General features: G+C 44.9%; 1 protein-coding gene across 2 annotated transcripts in view; it reads right to left on the bottom strand.

Annotated features, from left to right (window-relative positions):
- The window catches only part of KIAA1958 (KIAA1958 ortholog), a 59,800-nt gene extending 44,621 nt beyond the window's left edge, over positions 1-15,179 (bottom strand). The window contains exon 1 of one of the 2 annotated variants that reach the window (XM_050328909.1): positions 14,966-15,179. The gene's annotated coding sequence lies outside the window, so the exon portion shown is untranslated. Of the gene's footprint in view, positions 1-6,533; positions 6,571-14,965 lie in introns of those variants that run through there. The other variant, XM_050328911.1, reaches the window with a different exon arrangement.
- Between the last annotated feature and the right edge of the window lie 3,843 nt (positions 15,180-19,022).

Raw genomic sequence — 19,022 nt, 5'->3', positions numbered from 1 at the left:
GATGGGGCATGAATGCTAGCCTTTCTCTAACTGTGCCTCTTTGTAGCCAAATTACAACCACCAGCATCCATAGAAATAATGGCACTGAAACAAAGCTCTCAAAGGCTTTACAAAACACAAGAAATCTGAGAAGTTCAAACAACCCAAATTATATTTGCAAAGAGCAAGCTTCACATTACCCGCTTCATAAAGCCCAGCAGCAGCAGGAGACAAAACTGAACAGTTCTGTTCCCCCTCTGGGTTGGACTCAATGATCTCAGAAGTCTTTTCCAACCTGGCTGATTCTGTGATTCTGTGGATGCCTTTTATGAAATTGCTCTTAGAGCAGTTAAAAACAAAGTATGTTCTTCAGTTTGGCCTCTGGAGACGGAGGTGCATCAACCTTTGTTAAAACCAGCTTTCATTTCAAACTGCACCAACAACTCACTAGAGAGGAGCCTATCCCAGTGATTGCTAAAGCAAGTAAAACACAGATGTGAGGGGAAATTTAGCCTACTTGCTGCCTGACAGACTGGAACAAATAGACCTAGGAATACTTCTAGATACAAACAAAAATAAGGCTTCTCAGAGCATTTTAAAAGGTTTGTGTTTAGAATAGATGTACAGCACAAGGATAAATCTGCCAAAGGCAAAAAGGCAAGAAATGAAAATCTCTTGGCTGTACACTTTTGAAAGATCATAGATAGGGAAAGAGCAGTCAAAAGATTTCTCTCTCCACAGCACAGCTGCACAAGTTAAACATTTCACAGCTAAGATGTCTGTCTTTGGTGATCAGCCATTAAAAATATTTTTTTTAAAGGTAAACTTCTGATTGTTCCCATCCAGAATCCAATCCAACAGACTGGGCAAGAGGGGCAGTGTAGGGCAAGGGGAAGGAGACCAGCCTTTGGGACAAATGCATCATTTGGCAAGCAGCACTGTTTCTGTGCCAGCAACTCAAAGCAATACTTGAACCAACCATGCAAAAATACAAGACATGCAGAAGGAATCGTCTCTGCCATTGTCCTCCAATGCATGGAGGCCACTTAGGGCAGTGGCAAGGGGTGAGAGAGTGGGACAGCATTAGAAACTACCTTGTCAGTAGGCAGGTGATGCTCCTGGTGAGGCTGACCTGCTCACCTGGGTGGTTGCAAATGCTTATCACTCAAACAGGGTGCAAATCTGAGCCATAGCCATAGCTGTGCAACATTCAGTGTTGGGCTTGGCTAGAGCAGTATCATCCAGGCCTCCCTGTTTTGGTGCTGTACTGTATTTATTAGTTTCTTTCTTTAAAAACAAGCTTACTTCTGTAAGTTCTGTAAAAACAGAAAGTTTACTTCTGCTACCTGTGCAATAATTTTGATGCCAGTAACATACAACGTCCAAGGCACCAGCAGTTAACATTATGAAAAGACTGACTTAAGAAATGAATGTCAGCAAAGAGCCCACCAAAAAAACAAAACACAGATATATACTTAAACAAATGTCCCTTGGTAGTATTATCACTTGACTCAACTGCTGAGTGAAACTGAACAATACTGTCACCTGCCTCTGCTTTACAAAGTGCTTCCACAGAAAGTTCATGACCCACTTTATTAGTTACTATTGAGAAATTCACCCTTTCCCCAGCTATTTAACTCAAATAGTAACTGTCAGTTTCAGCAAGGCTCACACGTGCCTGTAGCTTTCTTAATGCTTCCTCATAGCATCTGACTGACCCAGCATTTCTAGCAGTTCTACCATTAGGCAAAAAGGCATAGGGTAGTATGTCAGACATCTAGGTTTGTCCAGAGGGACTGGTGGAAGGTAATGTGAAGGTTTCAAGCCCAGCTCAACTTCGTGAGCTCCCTCCCTGCACCTTCACTGCACATGCTGCTGCCATGCATGTCACTGCCAAGTCATGTGCCAGATCCTCAGTGATGCACAATGAGGACGCTCACTTGATTTTCCTTGCACTTTCCCATTAATGCCACACTAAACCCCTTTGTAACTGAGGTCAATAAAAGAAGATGTAACTTACTAATGTGATAGTCTGCATACTTTTGAAATCAGGGGGCATTTTGGTCAGGTGCAAGTGGTGGATCAGTGTGTGTGTTCTCCATGCCACACAGCAGAGAGGAAGCAGTTTGGAGCACTCTTAGTTAACCCAGCATGCACAGAGACCTATAAAATTAAAGTCACAATCCTTGTAAATCTTCTCAAACCACCCTTGCCACAGAAAATCAAGGATTGCCCTTTACAGCAGTCTCTAGACAACCTTCCCTGTTAACTGCGAAGAAGTAGCCAGACAGGCCATAGCAGCAGATCCTGAAAAACTGTCCTTCCCAACAGCCTGAAACTTCCCACTCACAGCCCACTCAATCCCCAGCATGCACATCAGCAACCTTTATGAACACAAGCAATGCATTCCATAAGAAAGAGCAATAAACCTTTCCGTTCCTGTCAGCAGAATGCAGGCATATGGCTTTGCATGCTGCACGTGCAGTGGATTACACAAGGGCCACATGCACCACACAAAGCAATCTGCACTTCCTGACAAGCACTGGGCAGCACCAGGTAGGTCTTCCATTGCCCATTTTTGTCTTTTTGATGTTTAGCTGAAGTCTCTTCTCCTCAAAGTACCACTGCCTACGATACCATCCCTAAAACGACACTGTTGGATATTGTTTCCTTCTCTGACTGAAAAAAAACCTATTGCTTTAGCTCTGTCTATGGGGAAATGTAATTTGTATCTCATATCTACCACAGGGGTACCTGGATGAAGAGTGGACCGAACCAAGGCAGACTACTGTGATCTGCACCATTTCAGAGGGAACTAGTCTCCCATCTAGAGAATCTGTTTCAAAAATTGTTTTCCCTTGAGAGATGTATACCAAAATACAGTAAGCTCCTTCTGGAAGCACCAGTCCTGAACCATGCGGCTTTTGAGACAAACTCAAGTTTAGGAGTGCCAACTCATCCTCCCACCTAAACACCACAGTGGAACGTAACCACCAGATTATCCAGTTCACTAGATAGTTTCTTCCATCAGATTATTTCTGACTTGAACAGTTGGAAACTTCTGTGTATTTTTGTGTTGCTTTCATCGTTCTCTTATTCTTTGTTTAAGGATATTACTGACACCTATCTCTTCAGAGCACTCAAGAAAAGGACTTTTTCGAAACTTGTGGCTTTCTTCCCCTCCACAGCATATTTTCATAATGAACTATCCCAAAACTTGAGTTAGCAGTGTGCCCTGGCAGCCAGGAGGGGCAACCATGTCCTGAGGGGCATTAGGCCAGTCGAGGGAGGGGATTGTCCCTCTCTGCTCTGCACTGGGGCGGCCTCACCTTGAATATTGTGGCAGTTGGGGCATCACAATGCAAAAAAACATATTAAGCTGTTGAAGCATCCAGAGGAGGGCAATGAGGATGGTGAAGGGTCTGGAGGGAAAGCCATATGAGGAGCAGCTGAGGTCACTTGGTTTGTTCAGCCTGGAGGAGACTGAGGGGAGACCTCATTGCTGTCTTCAACATCCTCACAAGGGGAAGCAGAGGGACAGGTTCAGACCTACTCTCTCTCGTGACCAGTGACAGGACTCGAGGGAATGTCATGAAGCTGAGTCAGGGGAGGTTTAGGTTGGATATCAGGAAGAGGTTTTTCACCCAGAGGGTGGTTGGACACTGGAACAGGCTTCCCAGGGAAGTGGTCAGAGCATCAAGACTGACAGAGTTTAAGAAGCATTCAGACCATACTCTCAGTCACATAGTGTTATCCTTGAGGGGTCCTTGGAGTCAGGGATCCGGATGGGTCCTTTCCAACTCAGAATATTCCGTGATTCTGTCATTCCATGAAAACTGTCTTCCTGCAGTTTCCTGCCCTCAGAGCACAGAAATATTGGTTTCTTACTGCAGTTGATCATAACCGCTGCTTGTCACTGTCTTGATATAAAATACTGGGACCATTGCACACTAGCAGTCAACTACTAATGCCAGCCTTGATTTCTAATGCCAGAACTACAGCCTTAGCAAAGAAAGCAAATTACCCAGAAAAACACTGGCAAAGCAGTGTTTATTTACAAAATAAAAGCTTTTCTGAGGCAACTCTTATACAGAAAGTCCAGAAAGCACCGCCCTACTCTTCTGATACCAGGTAGATGGTGTTAGTATCAGGTGTCTGCTCTACACTTCTATCAAATACAATAAATAATACACAACTAATGCAAAATATCAGTTTCATTCTCTTCCTACTTACTTGAGACTGCACTGCATACATTACCTTATCTCTAGCTGAATGCAAAACGTCTGCCCAAACCCATCACTGAAGACTGAATTAAATTTCCTTGGCAGTAATATTATTATATATGCAGCATGTTTATCTAGTGCTGTCTTTTCTATTTTCTATCTTAAGTGTCTTGGAAATGTAAAAGCAGTTCAATTTGTCGTCTACTTGAATACTTTCTACCAAAAAAATCTAATGGGTCAAACCATGTGAAAAATGGTAATGCTGCTTTCTTTTGTTAGTCCCCTGACAGAAACCAGCAAAAAAATATACATCCCACACAACAAAACCAAGACATTGTTTCTTAAATAGCATGTCACATCAGCAGAAATGTTACTTTGACATCCTCCTGAATTCTTTATAGTATAATTATAAATTCAGCAAAAGTGATGCATTTCTATTATTTTTGAGAAAGAATCTTGCACAGGCAGAGCATAATTAAAAGTAGTGCAGCACTTAAAACAAATGCAACCAGAGAGGATCACACCTGTACAACAGTCATGAGGGGAAACTGCTAGACCACTGATGGCTCTGAGAGTCTTTAAAGTGGTCATTAGGTAGAGAGGGAAGATGAATCAAGCAGATTCACCTATGTAACTTAATTTACTTGACCCTCAGTAAAACTTCAACAATATACCTCATGCCTTGGGGAGAAGGCAGTAATTCACGCCAGAGCATTCTGCAATGGGAACAGCAGAGCTTCCTGATGTGTGAGCAGGACCTTCCTGACAGAGAGCTCTGGCATTAGTCATGGGGGCTGTGCTGGTTTTGGCTGGGGAAGCATTCATTTTCTTTGCAGTGGCTTGTATGATGCTGTGCTTTGGATATGTGCTGAAGACAAGGATGACGATATAGATAACTTTTGTTATTGCTGGGCAGGGCTTACACAGAGCCAAGGCCTTTTCTGCTTTTCGTACTGTCACACTGGTAAGGAAGTTGGGGGTGCATGGGAGTTTGGGAGGAGACACAGCCAGGCCCTGGGGACCCCAACTGACCCCAAAGGGATATTCCAGACCATATGACATCATGCTCAGTATATGCAGTTGGGGAAAGAAGGAGAAATGGAGGGATGTTTGGAGTGACGATGTTTGCCTTCCCAAGTCCCCATTACACATGATGGGGTCCTGCTCTCCTGGAGATGGCTGAACACCTGCCTGCCCATGGGAACCAGTGAATTCATTCCTTGTTTTGCTTTGCTTGTGTGCACAAGGTTTCCCTATTAAACTTTTTTTTTTTTTTTTTAATCTCAACACATGTGTTTTCTAGCTTTTACCCTTCCAATTCTCTCCCCGATCCCAATGGTGGAGGAGTGAACAAGCATGGGCTTGATAGCTGGCTGGGGTTAAACCGTGACAGGAGCCTGGGTCCAACTCTCCCAGTTGCTGGTTGGCTGTGAGGAGGTTTTTGCATCAGTCAGTGCTGCAGACCTCTGCTCAACCCAGTCCCAGAAGCTTTTCCTGGGACAACAGCCCTGGACAAAAAGCCCATGTGAGACCACAGGAAACCCAATGCACCTACAAACTGCAGTGTGCCAGATCAGCAACCCACACAAAACCCAGAGGAACGCTAGGTTCATCCACACAGAAGCCCTGGTTCCTCTGCACAGACAGGATGTTCCCACCTATTGTCCCCCCACCCTGAGTCTACCAAAAGCTGCCTTAATTATGTGGGAAGATTTGTTTGGTACCACGGCAACCAGATACATCCTGCAAGCCTTCTTGCTGACTTGCCAATGCAGATCTCAAACCCTGACCATGACATCTGTGGGGGCCAGGGCAGAACTTCTTTTACACAAAAACTCCAGCTCCTTCCTCCTTACAGAACTCTCAAGAGCCACATCCTCCATCTCTTTACTGAGAGACACAATGAAGTCCCCTGTGAAGAATGACCTTAATAGGAAAGGGAATATGCAATGATCACCCCAATTTCTTCTGAAGAGCTACAGTCTACAAAAAAAGCCCAACAAAACAAACAAACAAAAAGCTCAAGAGAGGGAAAAAAGACTGAAAGGACTGGCAACTCCCTTGGAACACACTGTTTAATGAAAAGGACAAACATAACCTAAAGTCACAAATTTACCCCAGCTATGCCAGAGGGAACAAGCAAACCTATCTTCCAACACAACACAGTGTAGGCAAGTGGTGAAATTCAGAGGTGTAGGCAGACAAGGAAAGACATCGAACAGCTGATGTCCAGATGTGCTCGCTCAGACTTTCTGCTTTTTAATTGTAGCATCAATAGTAGTGCATCAATACTAATGAAGTAAAACACAGAGTAATTTGCTCTGCTCTTACCTTTTTAAAAAGCACATTCCTTATGCCCAGTGTGGATCTCACAGTCCTGGGCAGGGCACCAGCATCAGGGTAGAGCCACAATGGAACTGCTGCAATGAGGGGAAACCATTGCCTTCCACTGAAGGTGCGACTTCTCCTCCAGAGGAAAAAATAAAACATTGAGCCCAAAGGGCAAGTCCTGAGATTTTAAAATACACAGATACATGCTGGATTCATACCACTTTGTTTCATAAAACCTGCTGAAGTGGTTCCACGTTTTTACTTCCTCTGTCTTAATCTTCACAATATTATCCCACGTAAATACTTCTGCACCAGTTAAAAGGTCTGTAAACTAAGCTAATCAAACACAGCCATTTAATCACTATCTGGGAGGTCAGAAGAGGTGAAGACAGTTTTAGGGACGCCTGACTGGAAAGAGGCCACTTAGCTTTACAGAGTTAACTATCCAACAGGAAAGCACTGAATGTTAACACACACACACAAACACAAAATTAAATTGCAATGGTTAATTGTGCGTATCTTTGCTGTGTGGCTCCGAGCCGCTACTTCTTCTTGACTCCTGGCTAGACCAAAACAAATTTTGACCATCTTTATGAGACTGTTCAATTCATACAGCAAACACTGCATATTAAAGCAGATGCAGCATATTGAAGAGAGCTCAATTTACGTGGAGAATGTTTCTTGTAAAAAAAGGGCCAGGTGAATAACCACCCTCCATATAAATTGCCTGATGATGTGTTTCAGTAATGCTCCACTATCTTGTGGAGCTGTTCCAAAACATGACTTATGTGCAATGCAAAGTATAATGTATTATCCTGTGGTCCAAAAGAAATGGTGAATCCAAATTTACAGATTTTTTTTTCTCTGCTAGACAGCCTTTTTTCTTCCATACGTGTGAATGCATAACTAAGAAAGGCCTCTGTGTATTTTCATTCTGAAATCAGTCCCTCACAATATTGAGTTCAGAGAAAATCTGCCATTTATGGGGCTCTTAGCTGTACATTGTTATAAAGTGAAGCTGTGTGCAGAAAATGGGATTTAACTGAAAGAGTGTTTGGACACAATTTATCTGCATGAGGGTTTTTTGCATGTCTTGGCTTGGAGGTACAAGTTTTAAACTTGTGAGGAGAATCTACACTGAAATGTAACTTGAAATCTGGAAGATTTGGAAATTATCTACCGGACAGTGGATAGTTAATAATCAGTTGTTATAAACACAACACTTCTTTTTAACCAGTTTATTTCCACATTAGTTATCTGTATTTCTGGAAATCAGAGATGGAAATGTTAAACTTGAGTGGTTTGAAATTAAGTCATCAGCACTCAGCAAGTCTGGTGAAATTGCTAGGACACACACATCTGGCAAAGACTATGCCAACTACTTTATAGAATAGTTTCAATTGCAATCTACTGGTTACACAATAAATGTTTGTCTCTTAGGTTTAGAAAATTTAATGCCGGCTCTATAAGAGCTCAGTTTTTAAAAACATGCCCTTGTTTTTATAGTTGCAGATAACAAGGTTAAAAAAAAAAGAAACCAGACATTATTCCTTCCCCTAACAGCGATAAAAAAATGACGTATGAAATCTAAATTTTGAACAGGAAATACTCACTTTCCAGTAAAATATCAAAAAACCCACCCAAATTCTATAAAAAGCTTTCAGTTACAACAAAATCTGAGTAGATAGTTAACCTCACAGAGTAAAGTGGCATGACCTGGTATGACTATGGACTGCTGTAGGGATGATCCACATGATGGAGAACAGAAAACATTCCACTGAATGAGTAGTTCAGTGTCTTCTCCAAAAAGCTGGCTCAACAGCAAGGATCAAAATCTCACAGATCAAAAAAAAAAAAAAGTGTCAGCTTTTAAATTTTGAGAATAGTTCATTAATTTTTTTCATGCTGCAATATTTTGCAAATTCTGAGCTATGACATTTGGAGTGTTACCAGCTAAAATATGCTGGCTCCTTATGGTGTGTTGCAGCAGATTTTGCAAACTATCACAGGGCGATGAGGGTTTTCTCTACAGCTTCAGGAGAACACTTAGCAGAGAACATAAATACATCCTCTCCCCTCCACACTTAAGACTGCAGAGATACCACAAGCATAGAAATTACAGTCTCTGACTCCAGTTTTAAGAAGAGGAGACAAACAGAAAAGTCAAAACACTGCAACACCAAGCACATACCAAAAGGTAATCTGTCCCTAATTTCGGCTGACATTCTAGAAACTTGCAGTGCACAACTGCATGGAAGTACCTGACTGTAGTCCAGATAAGGTGTAAATACCATAACAGTGTGCTGTTCAAAAAACAGAGGAGGTTTCTAAGTGTTTTGGTACTTTTCTGCACCTTGATGATTTCTAGACAGATTTCAGCACCGGGACAAGGATGAAGGTGAAGATACACCAATTAAGTGTTTTCATTTCAACTCTGTGTTTTCCTTGTCTTGCCACTGACATCTCTCTGCACACCCACCCCCACATGACACTGTGTCATGAACACATTTTGATGCCTAGCCCTGACCTTCCCTCCTACCAAAAATTATTGTTTCCATCCACTGTGGCTATGGACCAAAGTTACTCTCTACCCTTTGTAGAGCACTCGTTTCTTAAACAAACAAACAGAAAAACAAACAAACCCACACAACCCCCCCCCCCAACAAAACAACACCAAAAAAATTGCTACCCATCTTGTAATTTCAGCATTTTCTTCTCTTTCCACAGAGTAGAACCCTATGTTTTACAACTCACACTCCGTCATCTCCAGCCTGGATCTCCAACCTGTTGAGATGAGTTTGAAATTTGAATCTGTGCTCCCGTGTCTTTGTGTCTCTTTCTGGCCTCATGCTCTGCACAGGTACAACACAGAGGGAGGTTAATTATTTCTTCCACTGTATCATTGGGGAAAACACCAGACAAGACTAGGAGCAGGACAGATTCCAGCAGAACCATGGGTTCCCCACCCTCTAAGTCAGACACTTTCTCTTCAAGATCCATCTTTTCTCTCTCATCTGACTATGGAATCATCATCTTTTTTTTATTATTATTATTAATAATAATAATGCGTAGTGATAAAGCATATATACCATGCTAATAGACTATATAAGAGGGAGATAACAACTTCAAACAGGGTAGCAGTCAAGCTGCCCTCTCCTGGGAAGCCGTTGTCTTGGCACTGCTCAAACCTCTCCTGGCTTATAGCTGAGAAGTTACTTTCCAGCTCTCCTTCCCCACTTATTGAGTAGAGCATCGGTATCCCTTTGGCTAGAGACGCAGTGAAACAACACTGGTGGTCCTTTAACAAGTAACTATTTTATTTGAAGGAAAACTCACAATGGCTTAATAAAATGATGAAGGCATACGGTTAGCAAACAATTGTATTGACAAACCTTGACAAAAAGGTAGAATAAACAGAGAGATCACCGGTCCTGGATCCGGTGTTGGGCCAGCCAGCGGGGGGTCTCTGATGTCCTGAAGTCTCACATAACAATAGCTTGCTGTCATTTTTTTATGTTGGTTGCTTCGGGCAACCCCTCCTCCGTGCCTAAGTGGAGTGGGGGGTGGCAGCCAATTTATATGTAAATGAGGAATATCCGGAGTAACAAAGAGATTACAAAGACTGTGGGTCTTCTGTAAGGGCGGAAGTCACCTTAATATTGCTCCTTTAACCTGGCTGATGCCAGGGATAAGGGTCAGTCGGCTCCTCAGCACACCATTAACACATCTCATGGTGCCCCATGGAAATCCCCTAGTCACATATCTTATGGCGTATCTCAAGGTATGGCACCAGTTGCTCCATTTAAGAGCATCTGAGACATTTTTCTGAAGGGCCTTGGACACCCCGAGTCCTTTCTTTGTCTTGAGGAGTTTTTTTCTGTTAGGCCCTTACAAAATGTAAACCTACTGGATCATCAGTGGTGTTTCTTTCGTTCAGCCTCAACCCATGACAGGATGGACAATGAAATCTGAAATTACTAAATTCAGTTGCTGCCAGCTCTATACATATTCTGAAAAAAACTGCTATAGAAGATAATTATATTATGGATACGTTTCTCGCCTATTGCTTTCATTAAGATGCAGCTGTTCATAGGTGAAGGGACTGAACAATAAAGCTTTCAAACTACAGTGCTGGCAGGTCAAGAAAGCTTTGTCAGTTGGACTACATGAGCTGAGATGACAGTAAATTGTTGTGTGCATTTGGCTGTTTGAAGACTGCTCTATGTTTATATTCCTGTTTTGAAAAAACTTTTTTTTTGCCTGATTGTCCACACTGACCAAAGACACTGAGTTTACTGAAGATCACAGAGAAAAAACAATAGGGCAGACCATACAAAAAAGAATGACGAAAAAAATAATGGAATAAACAAACCTGGAGAGAAAAAGGGGAAGGAATCTCTTTCCTCCCTTTATCTCTTTCAGCTATCTTAGGTACTATTTGTAAACCACATATGTAAAATACTTAAGGTACAACGATTGCTTTTCAGAAAATAATTACCTTGAACAAAGGACATAAAAACTTGCAGAATGTCACAGTGCTCACTCAGTGAATAGCATGAATCTAATCCTGTGATTCTGCACTTAAAGGAAAACTTTTGTTCCTGCAACTTTTCACAAGACTAAAACCCTAAGATGCTTGGGTCCAACAGAACTCATGTGACGTCTCTGAGCTAACATCAGTCAAGTGAATAAAAGTTGGAGATCCTGCCTATTGCTTAACAATAAATAAGAAAGGAGAATCAAGCAATATGAATGAATCCTGAAGCAATACGAACGAACTCTCCAGCAATACAAGGATTGTCATAAAAATGGATTGCCCAGAAAATGTGGAAAAGATCTGTAATTGAGAATAGCCCCCAGATCACGCAAAGTAACTTCTTTGCACGCATATCACTCAGCCACAGAAGATATTCTACAAAGATCAAGTTAAACCCAAGATCCTGGATAAGTCCTTTTCACCATAGCTGTCTCAGGAGAAAACACAATACTGAACACTATCTGCTTACATCCCAACCGTGTACGACTGATGCTAAGTTACAACATATTCTCACATGCAGAAGTCATCTATTATTTTATTTCTGTTTCCATTTTGAGCTTGGACAGTTACATGAACAAGACCTTTTATTTACTTCAGGGCCCGGAATTACCAAAGTAAAAAAACGCAGACAATCAGTGGCCAGCCAAGGGTCTCATTACAGAATCTGTGAGGTGTACTCGTTGCCACGGAAACAAGAGAGGGCTGACAAGCTGAAATTTCTGTCTTGCAAGAGAATTCACCAAACCGGCCAATAAATAAAGTTAGTAAATCAACAAATCAGAGCCAAGGTCAAGTAACTGAAGATGAAGCAGTTAGGCTCCATGGGTCTTCTTTGTCATTAATAGTACTACAGTACGAGTCTGCCAAGTTCCTTGGACTTATAATGCAGATCCATCGAGGAAACATTTGATTCAAACTAACGCTCATTTTTGAGCATTTTTCACAGAAAAGGACCAGAAAGACAATAAAAATGTAATCTACTTTTAAGTCACTACCCTTCATATCACCCTGTTTTACTTTGCAAAGAGGTGTGCAGCAATAACCTTTGGAAGCAGAGCATTATGTTCAGCCAGTTACACTTGAATTACCAGATGCATAACAATCCTCAAGAGGACTAATTGCCACACACCATTCTGCGAAAGTGCCTTACAAACAGTAGTTAATTTTCACACCACCTCTGTGAGCCATGCATGGACGGGTTATCCCTCCCAGAATGCAGATGTCAAAAATACAGTGGCACTGTGGAAGTGAATGCCAAGGCTGGGATTACATGTCTGTCCACATTTAAGACCTTCAGACCTTTTCTGTCTGCGTTTTGTAACTAACAGGAAAGGGAGGCAGAGAGGTATAAAGTTGGGAAACTGAAAACACCAAAAGATGTTACTGATGAAACTCTGGGAGTCTCCATGGAGCTGCAGTGCATGGACACACGACAGCCCAGTCAAAGTAGCACCAAGGCGAGGATCAGCGGTCACTTAAGGGAGGTGCACCCAGTGACTGTCAGGTGTGAAATGCTAAGGAACTCATGACTATAAACCCACTGTCACTGCATGAATGAAATGCACAGAATTATACTGTGCTTTTGAAACTTTCAGTAAGTTCAGTTATAGGAAACTTCCTGGTATAACACCAATTACCAATGCATAAATGCATCTGTACAGGAACAACATAAATATATATTTGCTTTAAAAAATCCCAAAAAATAACAAACAACAAGACAAAGTGAAATACCAGTTTGCTAACAATGGCTGGAGAAGCATTTGAGCTTTAACAGTTTTTCCACAAGTTTTAGGTTACCTCCTGGAAACCTAGTTATTTTAGCGGAATGCAAAGGTCTCTGCTACACTCTTGAGCTTAGCTACTGGCAACAGTAGAAATAGTAACTTCAGAGTGTATCTCTCTCACAACAAGTTTTACACTACATTTAACACCACCTATTAGCCCCTCAACACTTCCTGATAACACTTAGATCACACAGTATCTTTTTGCCAATTCTTCTCTCTCTTACTCTTCTGGGTGCAAGGTTTTTAAACTATCATGTTCTTTTGTTCGTTTACCTATAAAGGACTTCTTCAAAGAGCCGATAAACTTGAGCTCCATGTTGAAAAACAGTGTTTTGCTGAAATCCACAGGCGAAAGGGGAAGAGAGGATCTTGGTATCCCCCTTAGCCATGTTGAGTGCCAGGCTGAGCACAAGACAGCAGGTGAGCGCAAGAACCACGTGACTTCTGACTTTTGTCTGGCTTTAGAAGTGGGTAAAAACAGGTTTAGCCAAGCCTAAAATGATGTTTGAAAAATCAGCTTGAGACAATTGGCAGATCTGACCCCCAGGGCAGTTTTTACCCAGCTCCTGGTAATGCCAGTCAGTCGAAAGCAGTCTGAAATGATGCACATGTGCTGTGGGGCAGGCGTGCAGGCCCAGCATGTTGCTGGCTGAGGTTATTAGGTTAATTGCACTACCACAAGAGTACAGCCCTGTCAGTCCGAGCTCTGAATTATACAGAGAACAGAAGTAGCCGTGAGGGAAACAGGAACTGGTCACTCCTGACCTTTTGGGGTTACTCAGTTTAAAGGAGAAAAAAAGTGAAGAAAAACAAGCCTAGTTCCTGACCTGAAAAGCTGTCATCCTGAACGTAGCAAAGGGATGTCATCATGTGTTTTATGCAGATTCTCACTGCTGCTATCAAGCATACTAAGTGCTTGGTCCCATTTCTCTTCAAATCAAGAGAAAAATGAAAACCTATACAGTCTGTGCCAGTTCAAAGCTAAGTTTTAGCATCTATCACAGTTTTACCATTGCAACAACTACTGGCAAAGCGTGTATTTCTGAGAAGGATGGTAGAGGAACGGCAGAGAAGGCAGGCAAAAGCAAACTTCATGGATAACAATTCAAATGCTGAAAGCCAGCCATATATACAGGGACGTCATTTTAACCACCAGGTGTATTGTTTTGTGTCTATGACAGATCTTCATTCACTTGAATGAAAACATCCTTATTCTACATCTAGCACTACTGAACTGGCAGCTGCGTTCAGGGGATATTTATAACCATTAACACTGTAAATGGAAGATGAGTTTTAACCTATGTATCATAGTCATTCCTTTGGCTGGAGAGTAGCTCTGTTTCTGACAGCTGGAATTGAACTGCAGAAGGCTCGGTGTATCTCTCCATCGTTTTCACTCTTTTCCTTTGCACTTAACCATCCTTTCTGAGCTTCCTTCACAGTTTTCTGGTTTCCCTTATCACTCCTGCCTCGTGCCGGTTGCAAGTCAAGTTTGTGAGGAGGTGCCTTTCCCAGAGTTCACCCCACTGCCTGCTCGGGCTGGGAACCAGAGAGACCCCTCTGTGCCCCTCTGCGGGAGGTGCTGGAGGGCCCGAACCTTGCATGGGGCCAAACTACACCACCAGGCACTGGTCCCCTGCTCCCTTCTCGGTTCAGCCGCCAGACCTCTGGTCCCCAAACCGCGGCCCCCCGCGGCTGCCCACCTCCATTTCAGCCGGGGGGAAAGCGGAGCTAGAGGTGGAGCGCGGGGAGGGGGATCGCTTTTCTTTTTGCAGGAGGATGCAATGTGGGCTGGGGGAGGGAGAAGGTGTCTCCCCGCTCCCTACGTCCTGCCAAACCACGACTCCTCAGGCACTCCTGCCCCACCCCCCTCCTTGCATCGGCACCCCCTGTGCTGCCCATGGGGGGCACCCCGACCCCTGCCACCGCACAGAGGTCCGCCCCAAGGCCGGGGGGGCCTTGCCTCTGCCCGGTGAGGCTTCCCGGAGAGCCCTTGGCTGCGCACAAAGAGAGATACGGGGAATATCGCCCGCCCCCGCGGCGGGCAGCGCTGGATGCACCACGCACACCCCCCCGCACACGCATCCACACACACGGTGCGGGTCACGTACCTGCAGGTGCCTGTCCGGGGAGCGCGGGGCGGAGGGGCTGCGCTACACCGCCCGCATCGCATGGGGGGGTTACCGCGATCGCTCGGGGGCTGCGGCGGGGGGGCTGCTCCGCTCCCTCCTCCTCCTCCTTCCCGCGGTGTGTGCGGGGGTGTGTGGTACTCCGCGCCGGAGGAGGCAGCTGCGGGCTCCAGCTCCTGTCAGCCACCGGAAACCGGCTCCCGGTGCCCCGCACCGCAGGAAGTGTGCAATGGCACCCCCGCACACCGGCCCCGCACACGGCCCCGCACGGCCCGCACCGCGCCGGGCGGGCGGAGCGGCACGGCCGGGCAGGGACGCGGCCCCTCCCTGTGTGCGCCGCGGGGCCGCGCAGACCCCCGGGGGCCTCCCACGGGGTGGTGGCCGTGCCGCTGTGCCTGGACACGGCCGAGGGGAGCTGCGTTCCTCGCGCTGCCGTGGGCAGGAGCGCTTCCTTCTGAAAACAAGGGGAAATGCGTGCACGTGAACCCGGGGGGCTGTCCCACTAAGGAACACGTTCTCCACTGACACGAAACGACGTAATTCTTATTGCTCTGGTGAAGGTCTGTTGAGTTACTCGAAGTAGCTGTGTCCGAACAGCTGCTACGCGGTTGCTTCATGCAGATACAGAGATACACAATTAACTGTTACTTCACTTTTTTTTTTCCCAATAAGATGATAGGTGCAGCACAATGCATCCTTTTTACGTGGGGTATATACATGTGCGCACACATATGTGCACTTAACCTGCACCTGTAAATAGGGCAATCAAAACGGCAGTTTATTTGTTGTGAAAATGACAACTTTCTTGATTTGCCTGCAACGACAGATCCTATCAGCAGCATTACTCACATCGGGATTTTTTTGCAATTAATCAGGCAAGGGCTCACGGTGTGCTTGCAGCATTTTTTCTGGGTGTTGGTTCTCCCACAATAAGCAAGGCACATGCCAAAGCAAACTCTGCTCGTCTCCTCAGTTGGGCTTTTTTCCTCTGCCTTCTTATATCACTCCAGAAGGAGACAGGCCTGGCTATCAGCCTTCCAAGCCGGCTGCTTCATGCCCCAGAGGTTTCTTTTCCTCATCTTCCTTATGCCAACATTTGCAAAACTTGAATGGGCTAACACATGCTACCGGCTACGATGGCAACAATGCTTATGCAAGAGTATAATGGAGGCAATCTGGAAGTGTATTCATGCCAAAAGTAATGCTCTTTCTGGGTTTGCCTGTGATGCAGCAGGGGAATTTGGTAGCAGTGTTAGGCTTGCTCAGGGAAGATTGCCATCCCTTCTGCTCTTTTCATTTTCAGTAAGATGTCATTGTCATGTTGCTGTACCTCAGTGGAAGTCTTGAATACTTTACAATCCAGGGTTCAGTGGTAGACTCCTAAAGATGCAGAACCCCAAATGTAAGAAAAAGTAATTATTCCAGGGAGTCAAGGGAGAGTCTGCCTCCGTCCATCATGATCAAACATGTGACACCCTGCTTCCACATTTTGCTTTTAGTGGAGACCTATAAGTCAAAGCACTGGCAACACTGAGGACAAGACCACAACCTTCTTGGACTCTGCTGTGCCCACAGGGTCCTGCCAGGGGCAGGGATGAGCTGTTCTTCAGGGACATGCTCCCACAGCACCTCATGGGCCATCAAACACATCTCCTGGGCAGAGGGTGCATGGGTTATATTGGTTGAAACCAGTGCTCTGTTTGCCTCCAAGATGGGGATGCTGAGATGCCTTTTCAAGGTGAAATAGCTACGCTTTCAAAAATTATGACAATAGGAATTCCTGAAGAGAAGGACTGCCTTTATCTCTGGAATCCTTACAACCGGGCACATCACCTGCACTCGGGCAAGACAAGAGGTTTGCTCTTCACTGCTGGTCTTCAATCTTGTTTGTTCCTTTGTATTTTTTTCTTTGCTTTTCTCTTTTTTTTAATCATGCTCCTTTATGGCAAGAGGACAAAGTAGCCTCCAAGCCTACCTTCCTTGCACCTTCTCCCCCACCTCTTACTACTCCACTTCCTTGTTGTGAGCAGCCGCAGGTCAATGCTGGCTCTGCACACTTTAATCAAAAGGAGGGTTTGAAAATGCCTCTCAAACCTCTGACATGGTTGCTTGGCTATTGTGCCCTATTATCATCACAAGGTTGTACACAGGGCTGTAATTGCATCAGAGGGTTCTGGTTCATATCATGTCTGCTGTTGAAGAGCTCAGCTAGCCTGGAATAACATCACCAGCACTAGGCACAGAACTGCAGGTCTGGATGAGCTCATTTTAGCTCACAGTCTGTATTAGGAACTGCACTGGGAGGGCAGCGATTATGTGCTCCGAGGTTCTGGAGAAAGCAAGGTTTTCTCCAGGAAGGAAAGCTGCTGATATTGACATGACAGAACTGTGCTGGCCACTGCGGGGTGGGCAGACAGACAGACTGCCCTGACTCTGCAAAGCTGAGGGACTGCTGTGGTGAGGAGGTTTTATTGCTGATCACTTCTCCTCCTATTCCTCACTTGGCATAAAACACATCGAGGCTGACTGTTGGCATGGACACCTGCTGGAGGTGCTAAGCACCTCTGCATGCCCGGATGAGGCAGCAGGGTCCTGTCATTAATGCAGTGGGCTGAGGAAGATGGTGTATCACATCGTCATCCCAGTACTAACATAGATTTTTTTCTGTGGCCTCTGACAATTCACTAACCTGTGCATACCCATCTGTGCTATGACCATTTATCAGCCCTATCATGCTGTGTGACAAGGGTAAATTGTCTCATTCAGGCCCCAGTGCCAGGAATACTGCTGCTCACAGTGCTCAGTGGAAGCTCACGTTCTACCCTTCAGTACTCTTGGGCAGCCTGACAGGTAACCTGCCATCCCATTAACGCCAATGCCACCAGGAGGCCAAAAGCAATGGACAAATGCAAAAGCATCCCACATCCCACAAGAACCAAGCCTTTCACAGAGAAAGACTGGCTGGGCCAGTGGGCTGTGAAATAGCACACAAGTTGCCAAACAGGAGAGAAAGGAATTACTGCCCTCCTGTTTGGAAACAACTGACTGACTGCTTGAAGAGAGGTCCAAAAGCCATGGTGAGCGACAGCTACCTCAGAGCACAGGTGCTGCCACCTCTTAGAAAACATGGGGACACCAAGTGACTGCATGGCTTTGTTATGAACCCACTCAGCTTCCCCAGCATCCTCCCAGCACTGCATTGATCAGCCAGAAACCGAGCAGAGCTTGGCTTTTCCCAGTGATGCCCTTTGTGAGATAAGATGTGCACTGACTGGGCATGTTCCTCATTCGTGCAGGACTGGCAGATGAGTTGGGATTCAGGCTGAGTGGTTTGTTTCTGCTGCCCAGCTCTGCCCTACATTTGACCCACGCAACGAGACAGTAACGAATCACACTCTTATAGTTTGTGCCCTGGCTGTGCCTGCTCCCTCCTGTCTAGATGAGGAGGGTGTGTCAGCACACACGTAGGCTCTCCATCAGCCCCCACCAGTGCTCATGAACCTGACCCTGTGCCAGATGCTTTGCCAGCTGAAACACAAAGGTGAAACAGCACCCCAGGTGAAAGCCGCCAGCTCTCACAGGAGAGAAACTGCCCTGGGAGGTGATGAACAAGCTGGGATGAAGACAGGGGCATTCAGAAAATACTTCTGTCTTTAGCAGAAGGTTGGCCATATGCTAAGGACCTACCACAAGAGCATCTGGGATGAGAGTAAAGAAAGGCCAAGAATGGGCTGTCTGACCAGATGTGGGTTTTAAATCAAGACTGATTACTTCACAGTAGGAGGGGCAGCATCAGGCCACTGCCACAACAGGCTGTTTTTTTGCATCAGTTCACCACAGGTTCCTGTTAGCGTGTCTCCTCCAAGGGCTGCTGATTGTGGCTGGCATCAGCCAAATGCAGATCACAAAACAGTGTCTCATCACAGTATGAATGCCCTGCTGTGTTTCTCAAAAGTATATTCCTCAGACTAACATGTGCCCAACCAAACTAGCTCCTGCACTTCAGTGAGTTAAACTGGAACAATTTTTGGGACAGAAA

The sequence above is a fragment of the Myiozetetes cayanensis genome, unplaced genomic scaffold (assembly GCF_022539395.1).
Source record: "Myiozetetes cayanensis isolate MyiCay16 unplaced genomic scaffold, myiCay2020 scf4, whole genome shotgun sequence".
In the NCBI taxonomy this organism is placed as follows: domain Eukaryota; kingdom Metazoa; phylum Chordata; class Aves; order Passeriformes; family Tyrannidae; genus Myiozetetes; species Myiozetetes cayanensis.
Note: the sequence above shows the minus strand (reverse complement) of the source record. Positions and strands in the feature narration are given on the sequence as shown.